Source organism: Rhineura floridana, chromosome 3 (assembly GCF_030035675.1).
Source record: "Rhineura floridana isolate rRhiFlo1 chromosome 3, rRhiFlo1.hap2, whole genome shotgun sequence".
Taxonomy (NCBI): Eukaryota; Metazoa; Chordata; class Lepidosauria; order Squamata; family Rhineuridae; genus Rhineura; species Rhineura floridana.
Genome location: NC_084482.1, coordinates 99,662,446 through 99,682,274, shown reverse-complemented (window position 1 = coordinate 99,682,274; position 19,829 = coordinate 99,662,446). Strand labels below are relative to the sequence as shown.

General features: G+C 40.3%; 1 long non-coding RNA gene across 1 annotated transcript in view; it reads right to left on the bottom strand.

Moving 5' to 3' along the window:
* Positions 1–16,701, bottom strand: part of LOC133380234 (uncharacterized) — a 69,003-nt gene extending 52,302 nt beyond the window's left edge. The window contains exon 1 of the long non-coding RNA XR_009761388.1: positions 16,549–16,701. This is a non-coding gene — a long non-coding RNA (uncharacterized LOC133380234). The remainder of the gene's footprint in view (positions 1–16,548) is intronic.
* Positions 16,702–19,829: the final 3,128 nt, after the last annotated feature.

Below are 19,829 nucleotides of genomic sequence, written 5' to 3'. Positions count from 1 at the left end.
AGGAACATTTGTGTGGCATAAATATGTCCTGGCATAAAATACATCTTTGGAAGTGGGTGGTTTCTTTGAATGGTAACTTATCCTTGAAAATAATGGATTTTCCTTAAAAATATAAGACATGTTCCAGCCAAAATCAGGTTACATTGATTTTGAGAAGTCTTAAAAATGCTTGTGGGGTGCAGAATACTTGTCTTCTAATGAGATGTTTATCATTTATAGATATGAAAATGGCATCCTAAATCTGGGTCAGAAAAAAAATACAAATGCCTATGGCAAAACAAATATTACTTGCATAAAGAGTAGGCATGGCTTTCCTAAAAGTTCTCCGGTGGAAGTCTCATAGAAATGAATGTGAACTGTGCGAGAGTACTGGATTGTGCCTTATCTTAAACAACTGTGGCACATAACAAGTTAGTCTACAGAAGCCTCTGAATTCCACACAGTGTATACCACTGGAAAATGTGCAAATATGTATTAAATCTGACAAGAGAGTTTGATGAAATGCTTTTATTTCAGAAAGCTTGTGCAAGATATAATTTGGATACATTTATCAACTCACTGATCTTAGTGAAGATTGAAGCTTCTGAAAATGTAGCCAAGTCATATGCCAACATGCTGGCTGGCCTCAAGCAACTCGCTAAACATTGGCATGCAGAGGTAAGTGAATCAATTTTAGTGAACTTTTCATAATAGTATATTCGAACATATTTAAGCTTTTCACTCACAGAGCTGCCATCAGCTTTAGCCCTAGTGGAAGCTCTTGGTAAACTCTGATGGGGCCATAGCTATGATGGTGAAGCACTGTTGAATCAAAGGCAGCCTGATCATGAAGTGCTACCTTATTTGCTGTGGCACAAAACAGGTCTTTGCACAGCTGCAGCAAATCCAACATCCTAAGTATGGCTTGTAGATCAGAGCTGAACAACTCTGCTCTGTTTATCACCGAACCTCTCCAAAATCCCATTGTAAATTATCTGAATTCCCACCAGGTCTTCCCAGATGCCAAGTTAACAGCAGTAAATATTGGCTGCAGTTGTGTGCTAACGATGGGGATCTAGAGCCATTCTGATAGTTCTTGGGAACTCTGGTGAATGGCTTCAGATTCATCTAATTCATGTGCTGCTCTGGGGGGGACACCTCATGTGAACATCTGAACTGCACAGATGTTCAGCTAAGCTAGGAGGTGTGTGGAGTGATGATGTAGTCATGGTATTGCTGGGTCAGATCCCATTAATATCAGGTACCATCACTGGTCCAATGGATCTGGCTCCCGAGCCTATAAACCACTATGTCAGTGAAACTGCTGGTAGAACTGCTCCATAAGAATAAAGTTCTGCCCTCTACTGTTAGAATTTAGTCATATGGTTTATGAGCTACGCTAGCCAGTAAAGTTATCACAAAGTAGGAAGTCTGCTAGACATATATTTAAGATTATGGTCCTGGTTCAACCCTAGTCATGTGCAAGAACTAGTGTCCCAAAAGATTCTCACCCCCATCAAAAGATGCATCTAATATCCTTCAATAGGCCTGGATGATGTACATTATGAGATATAGATGTGCTTCCTGATTTCCAGAGCCATATCTACAGTCACATCAGCTGCACCTGCAGAAGCTTAAGTCTGCATGTAGACTTCTCTTGTAGACTGAACAGAGCAGAGCTGACTTCTTAAGCTGTTGGTAATAATCCAATGCTGATAAAGAAATTGCATTAGGAAAAGTCATTGAGGGAGAGACAACTGGCTTTGTATGTGCATACTCATAGGATAATAATTTAAATGTTCATGTTTGAAAATAAACCATGGTAGTTACATTAGTTAAGTTCCACTGGCTGTCATTATATTTTGATGTTCGTGAAGATAATTGATGGTCATGAAGATGACTGATCAGAAGAGAGGCCGTGGCTCAATAGTAAAACATCTGCCTAGCATGCAGAAGGTCCCACATTAAATCCTTGGCATCATTGCCTTTCAAGTGTGCAATTTCCTTGTCACTGGTGCTCTGCTAACACAGCCATTTTTGTATGTTTATTAAGAAATAAGTCTCAGTGTGCACAGTGAAGCATAATACCAGGTGCATAACATGTAGGATTACAGCCTAAATGGACTTCTGATGGGGGAGATTATCTTCGTTAAAAATACCAATATGTTTTGATAAAAGCAATTTGATAAAAGTTAGTACATTTAAAAATATTTCTTTTCAGAATTGGCCAACATGGTGTCATCCAGATATTGTTGGACAACTACTCCCATCATCCCGGGCCACTGGTCATACTAGCTGGGGTTGATGAGAGGTGAAGTCCAACAACATCTGTGGGGCACCATATTAACCTTACCTGGACTATTCAAATGAATGGTCAATAATAAATAGATTGATGAAATATGAGCCACCAACTTCCACCTAAATCAGGAATCTTGGGGGATAACAATCAACATATCTGCTCTGTAGATGAGCATTTTCCCAAACACTTTCCTGTAGCAAAGAGAATGTGAGAAACTGTGGGTCCTTCCAGATGGGTGTTTATTGTGGGGTTGCCACAACTCATGCTTGCAAGGTTTTCACAGCATCCACACAATGTCATTGGCATCAAAATGCCAGCCTGTATTTTTACCCATTCAATCCTGATTTTCCTTTTCCAAGAGTAATCTGATAATTTTTTTAAAAAATGCCAATGACCCATTTGTGATATTGCCGTAATCCGTTTGCAGTATTAAGCCCCTGTCTGTAAGTAACCTGTAAACAATTTGATTTTTCAACACAAACTTTTCTTTTTTATAGACTGAAAGTCATAATTGTACAACATCAAGCAAAAGTGTTGACAAACTTCTAGAAGAGCTTGAAGAGTTTCTGAGAGACTTGCATGTATATTTGTGAAGCAAAGAAGCAAGATTTTGAGCCTGCACCATCCGAAGGATAATTTGCTCTGCAGTTCAAGAGGATCTCTTTTACTGACCAAGTATATTGAAGAAACCTGGACTGTTATCAGTACATATTATAGAAGGGAGAAAAAGGAATACATTTGTTGATAACTTATAACAGTGTGTAAAAAGTTAAACTATTTATTTATTTATGTATTTATTTATTTATTTATTTATTTAATAAATATATTATTGAATGTTATCAAATCAGAAGACATATTTATTTATGCAGTTGAAATGAGGCCTTTTGTCATTCTGGCAATCCTACTTTAATTGTATTTTAAACACTTTTCAAGATGACACCTATCTGATTTCCTAAACATTTATATTTCAATTATAGACAAATGTTGAGGATTACGGGTTTTTTTTAAAAAAAGCTCCACAATCTAGGTAAGAATGCAAATAAGTTTTATACAGTATTGTTCATGGTAAAATTAATTATAAATTTATTTATAAACTGCTGCTTAACATTTGCAAGCCAGGTCAACAAATAATGTATTTATGAAAGTTTTATAGGTACATGAATATGTATTTGAATAAATTATTTCATGCAAGTCTCAGTTTTTATTGTTATTGTGAGATGGGTTTTTTAGGGTGATTCTTAATATACTTGTACATTGCGGTTTTCTCTTCTCTAGAGGGCAGCCAGTTTGGGCCCTGGCTGAGGGCCCCTGAGGGCCCTCCTCAGGGTGGGTGGGTAGCACTCCCATTCTGCAATCTGTGGCAGCGTTGACTCCCAACCCTGCCATGGATCACAGAGAGGGACCTCCCAGGCACTCCCCAACAACGGCGCAGGCCTAAGATGCCCACCTGCATGCCCCATGCACCTTTCCTGTTGCGGTGAATGCTGGCCGCACTGTGTGTGCATGCCTGCCATCAACCAAGATGTTGGCAAGGGCTTCCCTAGGGGGCTGATGCCCCTGCTACCATCTTGGTTGATGGCTGGCAAGCACACGCATCCACATGCATGCATGCGGATGCCATGGGCCCAGGGCAGGCTGGTGTCTAAGGTCCCATCATGCCCAGCACCAGCCCTGTTGCTGAGGTTTGTATGTAAGTGATGCACTGGTGAAGAATAGCTTCAGCTCGTATTATCTTGTAATGATGGTCAAATAAAGTTTACAGCCTATAAGAAGTGCTCCTTGATCCAATGATGGCTGGAACTTCAGTTTATACAAAACTGTCTGACCTGAAAAACTGCTACATTCATTTTATGGATATATTCTTTGCACACCTTGATCAGTTCCCTTGATTTATAATAATGGATCAGTTTCATATCTATAATGTAGCTATTATTACAAACCACCACCACCACCACTTTCCACCAGTATAGTAGACAAAACATATTCATATTACAGGGATTGAAGGGCCAAACCATATATAATGGGAGACAGTTGTAACTGGATCTCCTAAAAACACTGAAAAGCAGACACTTTTATGGGGATGGGAGACACCATTGGATTGGACTACAGAGCAGGACAAAGAGGTCAAAGGCACCAATCCTAAACCCAAGTACTTGGGAGGAAGCTAATTGAGCCCAGTATGACCTACTTCACAATAAACATGCAGAGAATTGTGCAGTAAGAAAATCAAATTTTTCCCCACTGGGAAGGGGGATTTTGAGTGGGGAAATGGTACTGGAGAAAAGTCCTTGCCCCCCAGTGTCATGGCTGTGATTCAATTCATTCTGCCCACCCCCATGGCTGTATATAGGAAACTGCCTTAAACTCCCCCAGCCCTAAGTGGAAATGTTGGGGATTGAACCTGGGACCATCTGCATGCAAGACAGATGCTCTGCCAAAAAAGTCAGGAGACACAATTATAGGTCTCCTATGAGTAGCATGTAGTTTGGCCTGAAGATTTGCTGTTTGATACTAAACGGGGTCTCTCCCAACAATAAACATAGAAACACACATATGTAGACTTGCAACCCATCCATAATTTTAAAAGAATGTTTATAAATTGAAAACTCTGTTCCTAATAAGTAGAACAATTATTACGTATGTAATGTGTCCTTCTTCTTCTTCTTTGCCATAATACTTTGTCCAAATAAACTGTAATGAGGGCCAAACCAGATATGATACAGGATATCAGATCTCCTGCTGTCTTTTTCATGACTTCAGAACAGGAAAAAGGGTTGCTAATTCAATCTGGGAAGCAGCTCTGGGAAAAGCCTTATCCCTTTCCCTACACAATTTCCACAATCAAAATCTTTGCCCCAAAAGTTGCTATTAGCTGTAGCATGGTGGAGGAGAGGGAATGATAAATAGCATAAAAAGGATATCACTGTTCTTTTTACCAACCAAGACCAACATCAGCCTTGAGGATAATAATTCCAATTAGGGAAATGACTGCTCCATTTAAAATTCATTTTTTAAAAACTTTGCACATACTCATGGAGAATATGTTAGCTTAGTCTTCTCCCTGATATGTGAGTTTTCTATGGGTAGAAAAGATACTTTACGGTGGAGTATTCCATCATATCAGTCCCCATCTGCAATGTGAAGAGTTACAGTTTGGGCTCAGGTTGACTACCTCAGCAGCTGTTTGTGAGTAGTAGGGCCATCACAGCAGGACTCTGAGGCAAGACTGAGGCCCTATTCAGGAGAATGAGTAGGAGGGTCCCCAAATGCAGCAGAGCATCTTTAAGTATCACCCAATCTCTTCCCCTCCCCCCTCCCTGCCCCTCCCCCAGGTCAGTGTTGGACTATGACCTGAGACACAAGGGTTCGAATCCCCACACAGCCATGAAGCTCACTGGGTGACCTTGGGCCAGTCACTGCCTCTCAGCCTCAGAGGAAGGCAATGGTAAAACCACATCTGAGTACCATTTACCATGAAAACCCTATTCAAAGTGTTGCCATAAGTCCGGTCAACTTGAAGGCAGTCCATTTCCATTTTCAAACATGATTGTAGAGAAATAAATCCCATTGAACTAAAAAAGTATGCAAATGACCAAACCCACCCTCCCTTTTCCTTCCTCCTATCCCCTCCCTCTTGCCCCTTCCCTCCCCTTCTTTTGCCCCTCCTTCCCCCTCCCCTTCCCCTTCCACCTCCTCCCCCTTCCCTTCCTCCTCCCCATGGTCAGTTTTACCTATCTTAATCATGATTGCACGGAAGTAAATACCATTGAACTCTATAAGCATGCAAATGATCAAACCTGCCATCCCTTCCCCCTTCCTTTGCCCCCTCCAATATGTTCCTTCCACCTCCCTTTCCCCCTTCCCCATGGTCAGTTTTACCTATCGTAACCATGATTGCATAGGAGTAAATCCGATTGAACTCAATAATCATGCAAATTGTCAACCTGGCTTTCCCCTCCTTCCTCTTTTCTCTCCCTTTCTCCTCCCCTTCCCTCTTCCTTCTTCCTCCTCCCCTGCCCTCTTCAGCCCTCCCTCCCTCACCCCCGGTCAGTTTTACCTACCCTAAGCATGATCGCTTGGGAGGAAATCCCACTGAACTCAATAAACATGCAAATGATCACATCTGTCCTTCTCCCCCCTCCTACCCTCCTGCCTGCTCCCATCCCAGTCCTCCCCTCTGCCTTTCCACCCCTCCCTCCTTCCTCCTCCTCCTCCTCCCTTCCCCATCCCCTGTGGTCAGTTTCACCTATCCTAAGTATGATTGCAGGGGAGTAAATCCCACTGAACTCAATAAACATGCAAATGATCACATCTGTCCTTCTCCCCTCCCCCTCCTGCCTGTTCCCATTCCAGTCCTCCCCTCTGCCTTTCCACCCCTCCCCCCCTTTGACTGTGAAAGACCAACCCAAATTGTGTTTGCATTTTGACAAATTTGTAGGGCAGTACAATATCTCAGAGAGGAGGTCAGGTGTCCTGCTCCCCTGGTGCATTCACTATAGCTGCCCAATTTCCCTGCTTTGTGGGGCCCTTGGGATAACTCCGTGGCCTCCCAGGGGTTCATGACCCACAGGTTGGCAATGACTGCATTAGGCAGAATGAGGTGGCCACCTCATGTAGAAGAAGCTAGGCAGGAGGCAGGAGCAGTGAGTGAGGTGTTGCAAGACAGAACTGTGTGTACACCACACAGCCCACACTGCATTCCCCAAGCTAATCTGCTTCCCTTGGTACAGTGCAAAACATTGCCTGGTTGCCAGTTTGAAGTAACGTTCAATTGCAAGTCTGGTCTGGCTCTGTCAGCCTTGCAGCCATGATGGGGCAAATCAGTGAACTGCCCCCACCCTAGAGCTGTGCTTCTCTCCCCCCCCCCCCGGATTCTGTTTGGAAAATTGTCTACTTTTTGTTACATGACAGACAATGACAACCTTTGCTTAAAGAATGATAGCTTGTTTTAAGAACTGGAGCAATTTAAGAATAGGACCTTCTGAAAAATCCATGGAATAAGGCAATGTTAATGCACACAAAAGCATAATCTGAAACAGCCTCCCAAAGTCTACTCACTCAAGACTTTCTCCCACTGAGGATAGATTTTTCATTATCACCATCACCCTATAATCACTTAAGTGATCCTGGAAAAAAAGCCTGTTGACCATTGAAGAGTTAAATATTAAATATTAGAACTTTGTATTATGTTCTAGAGTTAAACTACACCACTTGGACTTTTCTTTGCTCTGTTTTTCAGTTTCAGTTGCATTCTGTACCTGCCTGGCAATAAAGAAGCATGTTTGTTTGCCTGCAGTAAGAAGTAAGAGTTTGTTTCTTCTGCAGTTATTATGAGTGGAGCAGGATTGGGTGCTTATTGATAAAGGGTGAAATAAAGAGATAAGTTAAAGTGATCTGAAAATAAATCTAACTGAAGTTACCCTTTACTCTTTTAAAGCACTCACTATACTCACAATCATAGTGGCTATTTTTCTTCTTTTTCTTGAGTACTTGATGGCAAAGGATGAAAACAGTAACTAAGGATGCAAACAATCCTAGATGAATAAAAACACTGCTGTGCACATTACAGTTAGCTGGCTGGCACGCTGGCAACCTAGGCTGTAACTCAGGCCTAATTTCTGGTTTTCCCAATGTGTGAAGCTGGCATGATGCCTTTTCAGGGTTTCTGGGCAGAAAAATCAACCCAGCAACTAGTAAAAAAAAATCCAGTTGCTTTCCACAGTTAGTTTCCAATTGCTTAGTTAGTCCTTTATATAGCGCCCAGTTAAAAAGTTTTCCCTTGATTATCCAAGAGGAAGGAAAATCTAAAGGTCAGGAACAAGACTAGAAGGAGGGACCCTCAAGGTGGGGTGAACATATTTTGGTATCCCCTTGTTCCCAGAGCTTGGAAGTAACTAGTTACAAGTAACAAATTACTTGTAATTCATTACTTTTCTGAGTAACGAGTGGATAATTTCTTTACATTTTGATTGTAATAGAACTAGGAGTAATTTTACTACTTTTGCGGAGTAATTGTAACGTTTCCAGCATTACTTTTGGACATTACTTTGGGGGGGGATTTGTGGATGAAAATCATGTGCCTCAAACTGGGTTTCTGTGCAGTGTCACTCTTCCCTCATGCTCTGTGGATGGGTAGGAGGCGACTAGGGAGGAGGCGGAGAGTGAGACGGGGTGGAGTGGAGAAAACAATTATTTAAAAACATGGATAGGGGTGGTGAAGAATGGAGGGAAAAAGGAGCCGGAGGTGAAGAACATGGATAAAGGAGGAGAAGGAGGCAGCAGCAGAATGGAGATAAAGAACTGTGGAGGTGAAACATGACAAAGCGTGTGTGTGTGTGTGTGTGTGTGTATGAAAGAGAGAGAGAGAGAGAGAGAGAGAGAGAGGACTGTGTTTGCTCTTGGCACACAAAGTGGCCTCCACCACCCTCTCTGGCTACTGTGCTGCATTTGCAGTATTTTAACTTTTTGCATCTCAGGGGAAAATGTTTGCTTGAGTGAGTGTCCCTGAATTGGTGGCAGGGCAGGGTCCGGGAGGTGGTTCAGTGAGAGAGATTATGCTGGCTGTCTGAGTGGGGGGGGGAGGTTGCACTTGGTTTGACGTGCAAAGATCTCAGTAGTGGCGTCAGCCTCCCTTCCCACCACCCTTACCAGGAGAGAGAGACCACCATTGCTATCTTATGAATAAAAATAATTATTCTACTACCTCTGTATGTGTATGTTTATTTTAATGTTGTTTTAGGCTACTTAGATGTGCAGCAGCCAAGGCCAGCACCTTGTAGGCATTTTCTAAAGTAACCGAAATGTAATTGTAGTGATTACTTTGGAGGAAAAGTAAAGTAATCAGTTACTTTCAGAGCAATTATAATTGTAATGGTAATTACTACTTTTTTGGGCCATGTAACTGTAACTGTAATTTATTACTTTTTAAAAGTAATCTTCCAAGCTCTGCTTGTTCCCTATATCTTTAACATCCTTTCTTTCCTTATGAAACAAAAAATATGCCAGTCATTTAATTCCAGATGTTCATACTAAATTTTCTGTTAACTTGACCTTTACATAGCCCATTAATACACACTCTGCATGGAGGTGGTATGAGATGGAAGGTCACTGTCTTTCTCTTCCCCTGGCCTGGCCCTCACTACACCAGTGAGTAGGGGATGGGATTGGCTGGCACTATGTGCCTCCCCCCAAATATTCCCCACCTAGAAATGTGGCTGCCTTACCTAACAAGGAAGGCTGGCTACAGGGGTTGTCTCTGCATGTAGGGGGGGGGAGAATTCAGATGAAAACAGGAACAGGAACAAAAGTTGCTGATGTTCATTTATTCATCCCATGTCCGGAATGGGAATCAATCCAGAGAATATGATTGGTATTCACTGTGGTTCCTGCTTTCAGTTCACAAACGATGCATAAGTTATTATGCACTTTTACCCATTCACATTGCATGTCCTTTGTGTTGAAATGAACAAGATGGAATAACATAATAACAGCATAATTTATGTATTTCACATGATCCATGTACATCATTATGTAAATTACATAATTTTACCACAGCAGATAGTGAAAGAGAGAACAGAAACAGTGCTGTATGCAATGAATACAAGGTGGAATGGAAAACAATGCCTTCTTATATCTCTTTTTTTTCTCATTAATTTTTTATTCAAAGTTTCAAAAAACAAAACAAAACAAAACAAAAACAAATTAATAACTAATACAATAAAATAAAATGTTGACTTCCGATTTGTCGCAGATCAGTTATAGGTCTATAATATATAACAAACCTGTCTCTTAATATATTACAAAATCACTTTCCTCCAGTAGTTATCTTAATTAATCATCAAATCTCATTAACATCACTTTATTCTTTCCGCAAAAAGTCAAAGAGAGGTTTCCAGTCCTTGAGAAATATATCCATCGATTTTTCTCCAAATAAACATGTTGATTAATCCATCTCATCAAGTCTGCTAGGTCCAGTAATTTCAATAGCCATTCTTCCATTATCAGTGTTAATTCCATCTTCCATCTTCCATCCTTGCATCCATAATAATCTTGCTGTCATAGTCATAGTCATATAATAAGACTCTGATGGGAATTTCCTTCCTCACAAATATTTCCTTGCCATCAGTTCTGAATGTGTTACTGAAATGTTGTTGTAAAGTCATATCTCTGTTCCTCTTTTTTACGAAATGCACTAGCACATCTCTTGAGAGTTTTTCCATTGTCACATATCTGTAATTAATTCTATAAATTTTCTCTATTTCAAGCTCCATCACATCATTCCAGTCCAGAATTTTTTTCGAAACATTGATAGCTTTATCTCTGATATCTTCATCAATTTCTTCAGGGACAATGCTGAATTCCAAACAGTAATCTTTATCTCTAAGGTCCATAAACTCCAAATCTTTTTCCAGTTCCACATTTGATATATCTGTTCCAATCTCCAGGACTTGCATCTTCCCTTTAATTTTTCTTTCTTTTTCTATTGCTTGTCTAGTTATATCTCTGATCTCATCAACCTCCTCTCTCATAAAATCCCCTATTTCTTTCAGCTCCTGCTTCATTTTGCCAAATTCAATTTTCATCTCTTGTTTGCCATGTCTAAGTTCTTGTTTCGTTATCTCAATCTCATCCATTATTTTCTGGAACATATTTACTTCCAGGGTCTCAGCCACTTTCTTAATTGTCATTTTTAAAACCAAGAAGAAGAAAAAAACCCTTCAATTTCCAATATAGCACTATTCCCAAGCAAAGAGCAATTTATTTCTTTTACCAGCAACAAAGGAGTTAATATTCCAAACCTGATGACATCATAATGTAGACAGCACAAACTGCCTTATCTCTTATGTGTCCAAGAATGCAAAACAAATTTAGTTCACAGCTTCCAAATAGTTAGTGGCATAAAGAACAAGCAGATTCGTCAAAATGAAGTAGACCAGAAAAAATAGTCCCAGACATATAATACTCAAAAGTTCATATAAATCAAAATTTTTCTCCTCAGATTAGATATCTCTCATCCGTTTGTATCTTTATAATTCTCAATTCCAGGCCAGCTTTTTGCAATAAAAACAAAGATAAGCTATTTCGATTTCCTTCCGCCTTAATTCCGTGTATAAAAGAGAAAAGTTATAACTCACCCAGGGATTCTTTACTGCTGATTCTTTTAACAAATCTCTTTACTGCAACAATTTAAGCCAAATGATAAGGATAGAAAGAAGAATGCTTGCCTGTTAGAATCTGTTTTTCTTTGAAGAAAAGAAAAACGTCTCGCTTAATCAGTTTGAGCTTGCTTGAAATTCCTTGGCTCTGTCCAATGTTGCTGGCTGGTCCTTCGTTCATAGGCAATCCTAATGAATTGAAGTCCCCCAACAAACACAACGAAGCTTGTGGATGATCTCTTTGTTTCTCCCTTGCCTGGGAGAAAGTTTTTACCAGTCAAAAAAAACCTTTTGGCTGGTTTTAAAACTGAAAAAGCTTCCTCTGAGACGAGAGCTCGTCTCAGAGGCAGGCACAAGCGAAGCAATCCTTCCCGGAAGTCGCCTTCTTATATCTCTAGGAGGGCATCTTGGGGTTTGGGGGGGTTGCCTCAGCTGGCCCTGCTGCCTTTTTCATTCCATTCTGCACCCCTTTTCATTTCCATGCCAGAAGAGAGCTACAAAGCTTGAGCATATGCAGTCCTGATCAACTAAAGAAAAAATCCTTCAAACTTGAAGTAATCCATTCATATCCTATCAGTCTCTGAGAACTGATCACCTGGGACTTACATGTGAAATTCGTAATGCATGAGCTTGGCTATTCTTGGTTTTACTCGGATTATAACTTTTTTTTGCATGTTATTGTTTACTCTTTTTTAATTACAAAAACACTACCACCACCACCCCACCATCCTGTCATAACCAGACAGAAAACATTTTACTAAAAAAAAGGCCAAAAAAAAGCAGAATCTTCAAATTGCTGGTAGACAGCAGTACATGGCAAAATCTAAGAAAATGGGCAAAGGATATACCTTTCATCTAAATACTACTCTGCTCTTATAGGGCCATCATTCTAAATAAGCCCTCAAGATCACCAGAGGTTCTGGAACTTTTTCATAATTATCCTTCGTAAGTGAAAAGGGTGAGGAAATTGACTATATGTATACTTTCCCCTAAGGTCACAAAAGAAATCTTCTCAAAATAATTTTCACAAATGACATGATGTGGTTGATGCTGGAACTGTAAGATAGTCAGAGTGAAAAGATAATTTTGAGAGATGACATGTATAAAGCTGCCATATACAAAGTCAAACCATGTATATATAAGGGGGAGGAATTTGTGGCCCTCCAGATGTTGTTGAATTCCAGCTTCCATCAGCCCTACCCAGCATGGTTATTGGTCAGGGATGATGGGAGTTGTAGTCCAACAACATTTGGAGGACCACAGTTTCTCCACCCTGGATCAACATTGACTGGCAGCTACTTCAAGTGTAAGACAAAGTCATTTCCCACCGCCTACCTGGAGATGATGTTGATTGAACCTAAGACTTCATGCAAGCAGACCATGTGCTCTATCACTGCACGTTTACATGCAGACATGCAGTATATGCTCTACTACTGAGCTACTCACTTCCCTCCCATATTCCCTAGCACTCTCTCCACAAAAGGATTAAGTTCTGTACCATTCCTGGATTCCTTCAGACTCAATGACCTTTTACTCTTTTCTATTTTTACAAGGTTGTGAAGATAGCTGTCAGGAAACAAACCACTTTTTAGAACAGATATTTTTCACTGTGGTTTCTATGCAGAGACTCTGTTTTGTGTTAGCTTTTTTTTTTAAGAGTTGTCTTGATCTGGCTTTAGAAAAGAAAAAGCACTCAATTTCATGACATGCCAGTTAGAATGCTGAAGACTACAGTCCTATACAGGGTTACCTGGGAGTGAAACCCATTGAATTCAATGGATTTTCTGCAAAATAGACGTGCATAGGGCTACATTGTATGTTTTTATTTGTTTCAGTTCAAAGGAGAAAAAGGAGAATGACAAATACCTGAAAAGTTATCCAACTTATTACTACTCCTCATGAGATAATTATGGAAGTCTTCACTCGCTCAAAGTTAAATCTAGAATTGATGGAGACCATGATGTTGTGAGATCTCTAGGGTCTGTGGTGGATGGATGGTCTGCTGAGCACTGATGGAATTAGTCTTTCTTCATCAGATGAAGGCTGCATACACAGCATCCATGTAAAGCAATTTCCTCCCATAGGAAGCTATGCAATCTAAGTTTTTAACTGATTTTAATATAGCTTTCTCTTCTAGTTCAGTAATGCTGTCAAATGGGTCTTTTGTCTTCCTCCACTTCATGAAATTCACACAAATACATCCAAAGATGGTACAAATAATAGTTGTGTTTTGTTTGACAAATATTCCTTTCTCACAAACCATTAGTTTTAAACAGTCTTTTTTTATCAGTGAAGGTGCTGGGTTGGATCCAGACCAAGTTAGTGACACTTCAGTCCCACTGAAATCATTGGGATGGAAGTTAATGATGATAAACATGTCCTGCTGATTTCAATGGATCTAAAGTGAGACCAACAGTCTGAATCTAACCTGTTACATTTAATTATAAATAGGATAGGGATTGATTATTAGAATTGAGTGAAAAAAACACTACGTTTCCACTACTTCTGGTGGTTGATGTAGCAATGATGTGTTTCCTAGAATACTCACTTTCCGAAAGCAAAATTTCCAATTCTCAAAAAGTTCCCAAACACACCATTGTGAACTTCAAACTATCTTTACTTTACTTCTGATGTCAGCTTTCTGTGGTTAACAGCTCAGTTTCTCTAAACCCACAAAGCTTTTCTTTTCTTTTCTTTTAAAAATGGAGCTTGACTACTTTCTACCTTCAGTTTATCTGAGTTTGCCAAATGCAGCAACTGTTAGAAACTGCAGCAACAGAAGCAAAATTCACAAAGGTCTTAAGCTTTTAATGTTAATCACTTCCAAGTCAGTAGGTCTAGCACTACAGCCTAATGTCCTGCTCCTATGAACCATTGTGCCAGCTCAGCCCTTGATCCTATTTGTTAGAGCTCTCTACAGCTCAAGATCACAAGTGCAGTGTCATGTGCTGGTATCAGAATTCAGCTCGGGCACTGCTATAGTAGCAGCAGCCATTGCAAATCAGGTGGTAGCAGTTGACCCTTAACATTTATGTACCTGGTGTCTCTACTTAAGAGCACTTAGAGGTATCCTGCAGGAAACAGAATAGGGACAGGAAATGAAAGGTTTCTTCTTCTACAAGGATGGGAACCTGTGGCCCTCCAGGCATTGTAGGACTACAGCTTGCATGATCCCTAGCTACACTGGCTGGAGCTGATGGGAGTTGGGGTCCAAGAGCATCTGGAGGGCCACAAGTTCCCCAATCTCTGCTCTAGTACCATATATGTTATATGCCTTTTTGGAGCCATCAAGACTGTGGAGGAGATCCCAAGAACGTAGAACAAGCCATTTCCTTGCTAAGAATAGCATGCTGTAATAACATTAACACCACTTTGTGCAAATATCTGCCCTGGGATATTTTTCCCTAGAAAAAAAGCATCCTGTTGTAAGTTTTGCTGCTGTATTATGCGAAGACACTCCAAGATTTGGAATATCTTGGCTGTGGACAATGGGGACTAACGGGCAGTTCCAGTCAGCTGATAAGCTAGTAATGCCCCTTTGAGAAATTTTGCCTGAGAGGGAAGGCATGCAGGGAACATGTGCATGTATGTGTGCGCACATGTGTGCAAGAAAAGCAGAATAGCGGCCTTTGGGCAGCAAGCAACCTGAACCTTGGTTCAGCTCAGCACTATTGGGATCAGCACTGCCTGCCTATGTACTTGCTTCTGCATCCCTTCTAGGTCAAAAAGGAAAATGAACTAAAGTCTGCCCTAAAGTTTCCTTCTCCGGAAACTGCTCAAGGAAAGGGGAGCACTGAACAATAAAAGCATTGCACCATCACTAAAAAACAAACAATAGTTATTTATTTTTATTGATTGAATTGCTGATGTTTAAAAGTAGCAGCTAAAGTTAAAAAAAGGAACCAACTGTGCAATAGCTAATCTAGTTAGCAAAACAGGAAGTAAGCATGCCAAATTCTGTACATCTATCTAAGTTAAATATTGGTGGCAGCTATATGGGTGCCTTGACTTCAGTGTTTCTGGGCACCTTGACTTCAATAGTTCTGGGTATGCACCTTCTTTCACTCCTCGTTCAAAATTCCTTGAAACTTCCTGTGCGATCATCAACATCTTCCAGTTTTTCAACTACATTGACTTACTGTCACTAAACAGCTGTTAAGTGCCTCCAAGCTAGGGATGGGTGAGAAAGTTGATTCTGTTTGCATTTTGAGCTGAATCTATCAAATCTGCACTTTCCGCAACAATACGAGAACCAAAACAGGGCCAACCTTAGAAATTCGCACTTATTTGAATTTTGTGATGCAATTCGCCAACCAAACAAATGTTTATGAAAATGCATATGTAGCGGAAAGTGTGCATTAAAAATAAATAACATACAAAATGCATTATATGACAAGAAATAGTTGTAGTGAAAATAAAATACTAAATGCATTATATGACAAGAAATTGCTTGCAAAAATGTGTACATTAGTCAAAACTGCCTACAAAAACGTGTTTATTGGAGAAATTTGCACTAAAATGCTGGAGAATTTTAATGAGGATGTTTTTTAAAAAACTGCAAATTGCTGCAAAAATGTGGCAAACTGAATTTAAAATTGGAAAAATGAGAAACCGAAAGAACCAAAATTAACAGATCTTTCCATCCCTACTCTGAGCAAACATATCTTCACTTCTTCATTAACAACTTTCTCCTCTGTTTCATACTCGGATGCCCCACGTTTCACTTCATGACGATGGACAATTATGCATTTGATCTTCTCTATTTTAATTTGTACTTTGATATGCTAAAAAAATTATCCGACATCAGTTGCACCTAATTTTCTCCACTCTCCTGACACATATCAGAGTGCACTGCTATTCGTAATCCTGGAGCTGAGGGCTACAGACATGAAAGCAGTTATAACATGTGTGGGCATTTATCTTCTGAAATGCAGTCCCCACCCCCAGCTAAACAACCCAAGCAGCACATATAAAACTGTAAGGAAAGGAGGGCATACAACTGGCTATATTTAGAATGACTGCTCTGACTTTGTTTAATTACTGTCATGGAAAAACGTACAATAATTTAAAAAAGGTTACATTTGCATGTATTATTAGAAATAGAAACAAACCTACTTGGTGCTCATATTCAAGGAGTCAAGACAAATACAGCCTTGTTGATGATTGCATCTTCTTTTGGGAACTAAGCTCATTTTCAGGCCCCTGCCCTGCATTCAGCCAAAGTGTGGAGTCTGAAGAGTGTTCACCCTTTACCGAAAGTGAACTATCCATTTATCTAAAACAGAAGACAAAACCAGAGAGATGTGATGTGTTGCTAAATATCACAGGCACACATTTTAAACAACACTGTGGCTGAGAAGGGAAGTGAGGTTCAACATAGTGGTCCATGATGCCTCTCAAAGCTTCCTGCCCACTGTTATTGATAAACTGTAGTTTTAAAGTTGTGTTTTCTTATTTCTGAGGATGTTGTTTTCCAAAAAGTTGCCTGTAGACCATGGGTGGAGGACCTGTGGGTCTCCAGATGTTCCTGGACTACAATTCCCATCGCCCCTGGCCATTGGCCATGCTGGCTGGGGCTGAAGGGAGGTGGAGTCCCAATAGCAAATTCTCTAATTTACTTGATTGCTCCAGTATAGGAATTTCGCACCTGTATATAGAGCTTTTAGCAACCATCATCCCCTGATGAAAGCCCTTGATGGGCTGAAACGCGTTGGGCATTTTATATTATAAGCTACTTCTTCTAAGAAAATATACAATAAACATATTGATACTCCTTCCTTTGGCATTCAGGGTTTGTACCCCTCCTTTTTTCTACACGTCAATGTGTGCCTTCCACCTTCCCTTCTAACTGCTGACGGCTCTAGCAAGATGTTCAGAGTTGGCCAGCAATGGGTAGCTCTCTCTGATTGCTCTGTGATAGTTAGGAGATGCTGAATGGAAATCTACCACAAATGGAATCCGTTGCTCTCTGCTCTTTGACACCTCAGTATGATGGAGGAGGTTTTCTCTGGACAGAACGGAGGCTCGGTGGATGTTGCAATCGATAATGTGTACAGGATATCCTCTTAAAAGAAGGTGTTATTTAAGTTCACTAATCCTTCTCTGGCATTTATCTTCAGTGTTGCAAATAAGTTTGATTCTCAGAGCTAAGCTATACACAATGTTTTTCTTTATATGCTTAGGATGGCAGGATTTCCAGTTTAAATAGGTGTGGGCATCAGTGGGTTTGCTGTAGAGATCAGTGGCTATTTTGTTGTTTTCAATGGTAAGAAGGACATCCGGAAAAGAGATGTGCGGATTGCCATTTGTACTATTAAATGTAAACTTAATAGATGGATGGATAGAGTTGATGTAATTTTTAAATTGTTCTAAACTCTCTTTACCATTTGTCCAGACCATAAATATGTCATCAATGTATCTCCACCATATAAGTGGTTTGTTGATGGCCTTTTTGAGGATCTCCTGTTCCAGTTTACCCATAAAGAGATTTGCATATGATGGAGCCATGTGAGTCCCCATAGCTGTGCCTTGTAGTTGCAGGTAGTGTTCTCCATTGAATGTAAAGTTGTTATAAGTCAGGACTAGTGTAGTATATATAGTATTTTATGTATTTTAATTTATTTTAATGTTTTTGTGATTTTACTATTTACTGATACCTGAACAAACTAAGGTTAATTCTTAGTCGGGCCATCCAACAGTACTGAATGCATGTCACTCATATTCACCTCCTTTCACAACCAGGTCATGCAAGAATCCCCTTGCTGTACAGTCATTTCATATTCCACGCTCTACAGAGAAAAGCCACACTGTGCATGGGATTTTAAAAAAAAGATTTTTAGCTTCAAACAGACTATGACCACACTAACAACCTTGCTACACTTTATGTATTTATTTAGTGTGCCCTGAACCTGGCGTTGGTATTTCACCCCATAAAAACAGGCTTTTTCTTTCTGGAACCGCATGCTTGGATCTCTCTCTCTTTCTGCCTCCCACATACACATATATGTACCCTATTTGCATGATTATAGCCATGCAACAAGACCCAGCCCCATAAATTTGATATATTATAATCCCCACCTCAAAAAACAAATAGCACAATGTCTGGGTGAATTAGCAGGGTTGCAAATTTAGAGAAACACACTTGAAAATAAGAATGAGAAAAGCTCTGGCAATGAATGAGAAGAAGAGGAATCAGAGTCCAGAGAAATATACACCAGTCACCCAAAATATTGTGGTACAACATCTTGCACAAGAAATACCAGGAAGCAGAAGGGTGACAGAAAGATTACAGCATGCAGGGTGGACTTTCCCCTTTGCAGGGTTAAAATGCATCTTTATGAGGGCAAGCACACATTTGGAGTCAGAAAGAGCAGGTGAGGAGAGGGTTAAACTCCCCCTTCTATCCCCAAAGCTTCCCTAGGGTGCCCTGCTTTACAAAATACAGTCCACCATTTGAAACATTGTCAGAGGATAAGTCCTCTGTTTGAAGCTCTGTCTCTTGGAAGGGTGTCTTGTCCAAAGACTACTGGCCATAATGACTATGTCATACTTCCACTGGCAGAGGCAGTGTATGCCTCTGAATACAAGTTGCTGAGAATCGTCGGCGGGGAGAGCGTTGCACTGTTGCACGCAGATCCTGCTTGCAGGTTTTTCAAAAGCATCTGGTTGGCCACTGTGAGAACTGGATGTTGAACTAGATGGGCCTTTGGCCCAATTCAGCAGCAGGGCTCTTCTGTTCCTTGTCTTCAAATTGGACTTAAGGACTTGAAGAAGGTAGAGCAGGGATGTTGAAGCTTATCATCTCAACAGTTAACTCCTGGACAGCAAACTGAGCAGGCAGGCACACAGGTCACTTAGTTACACCGTTCACTGCTAAGGTGGGATTATTGTATTTCTATTTACATTTTACTAATTTCTAACCTTACCTCTCTATATAAATAAGTATATGGAGATTTGGTGCAAACCTGTACCATCTTTTGTCCTCTTTTTGGGGTGATATGCCTAAGTGGCCACCCTAAGCTTGTTTGCTCTAAAGTCCTCTGCTGAAGCAGCATTGTTAAAAAAAAGAAATTAAGAGCATAAGGCATTATACATACCTTCATTTATAATGAGTAGAGTTCACCCTTTAAGTATCCACTGTGCTTTCTCATTTCAAGGAAACCAGTCCTCAACAGACAATCCTGAAATTTCCACTCCGGAAAACGGAGGGACCCACCTTCCACATACCCTTTTTGTGACAATATGTCCACTGTGACTATGCATTATGCAGTTTTAGGATTTTTGTAATGGAGCCACTTGGATCAGAACTCTAGACCACTCCAATAGAAGAGCCCAGGAGGAACCAGTCAAGAAGAAGTCCTGTCCAATTTTTTATCTGGTCACTCTTCCAGGGAGCA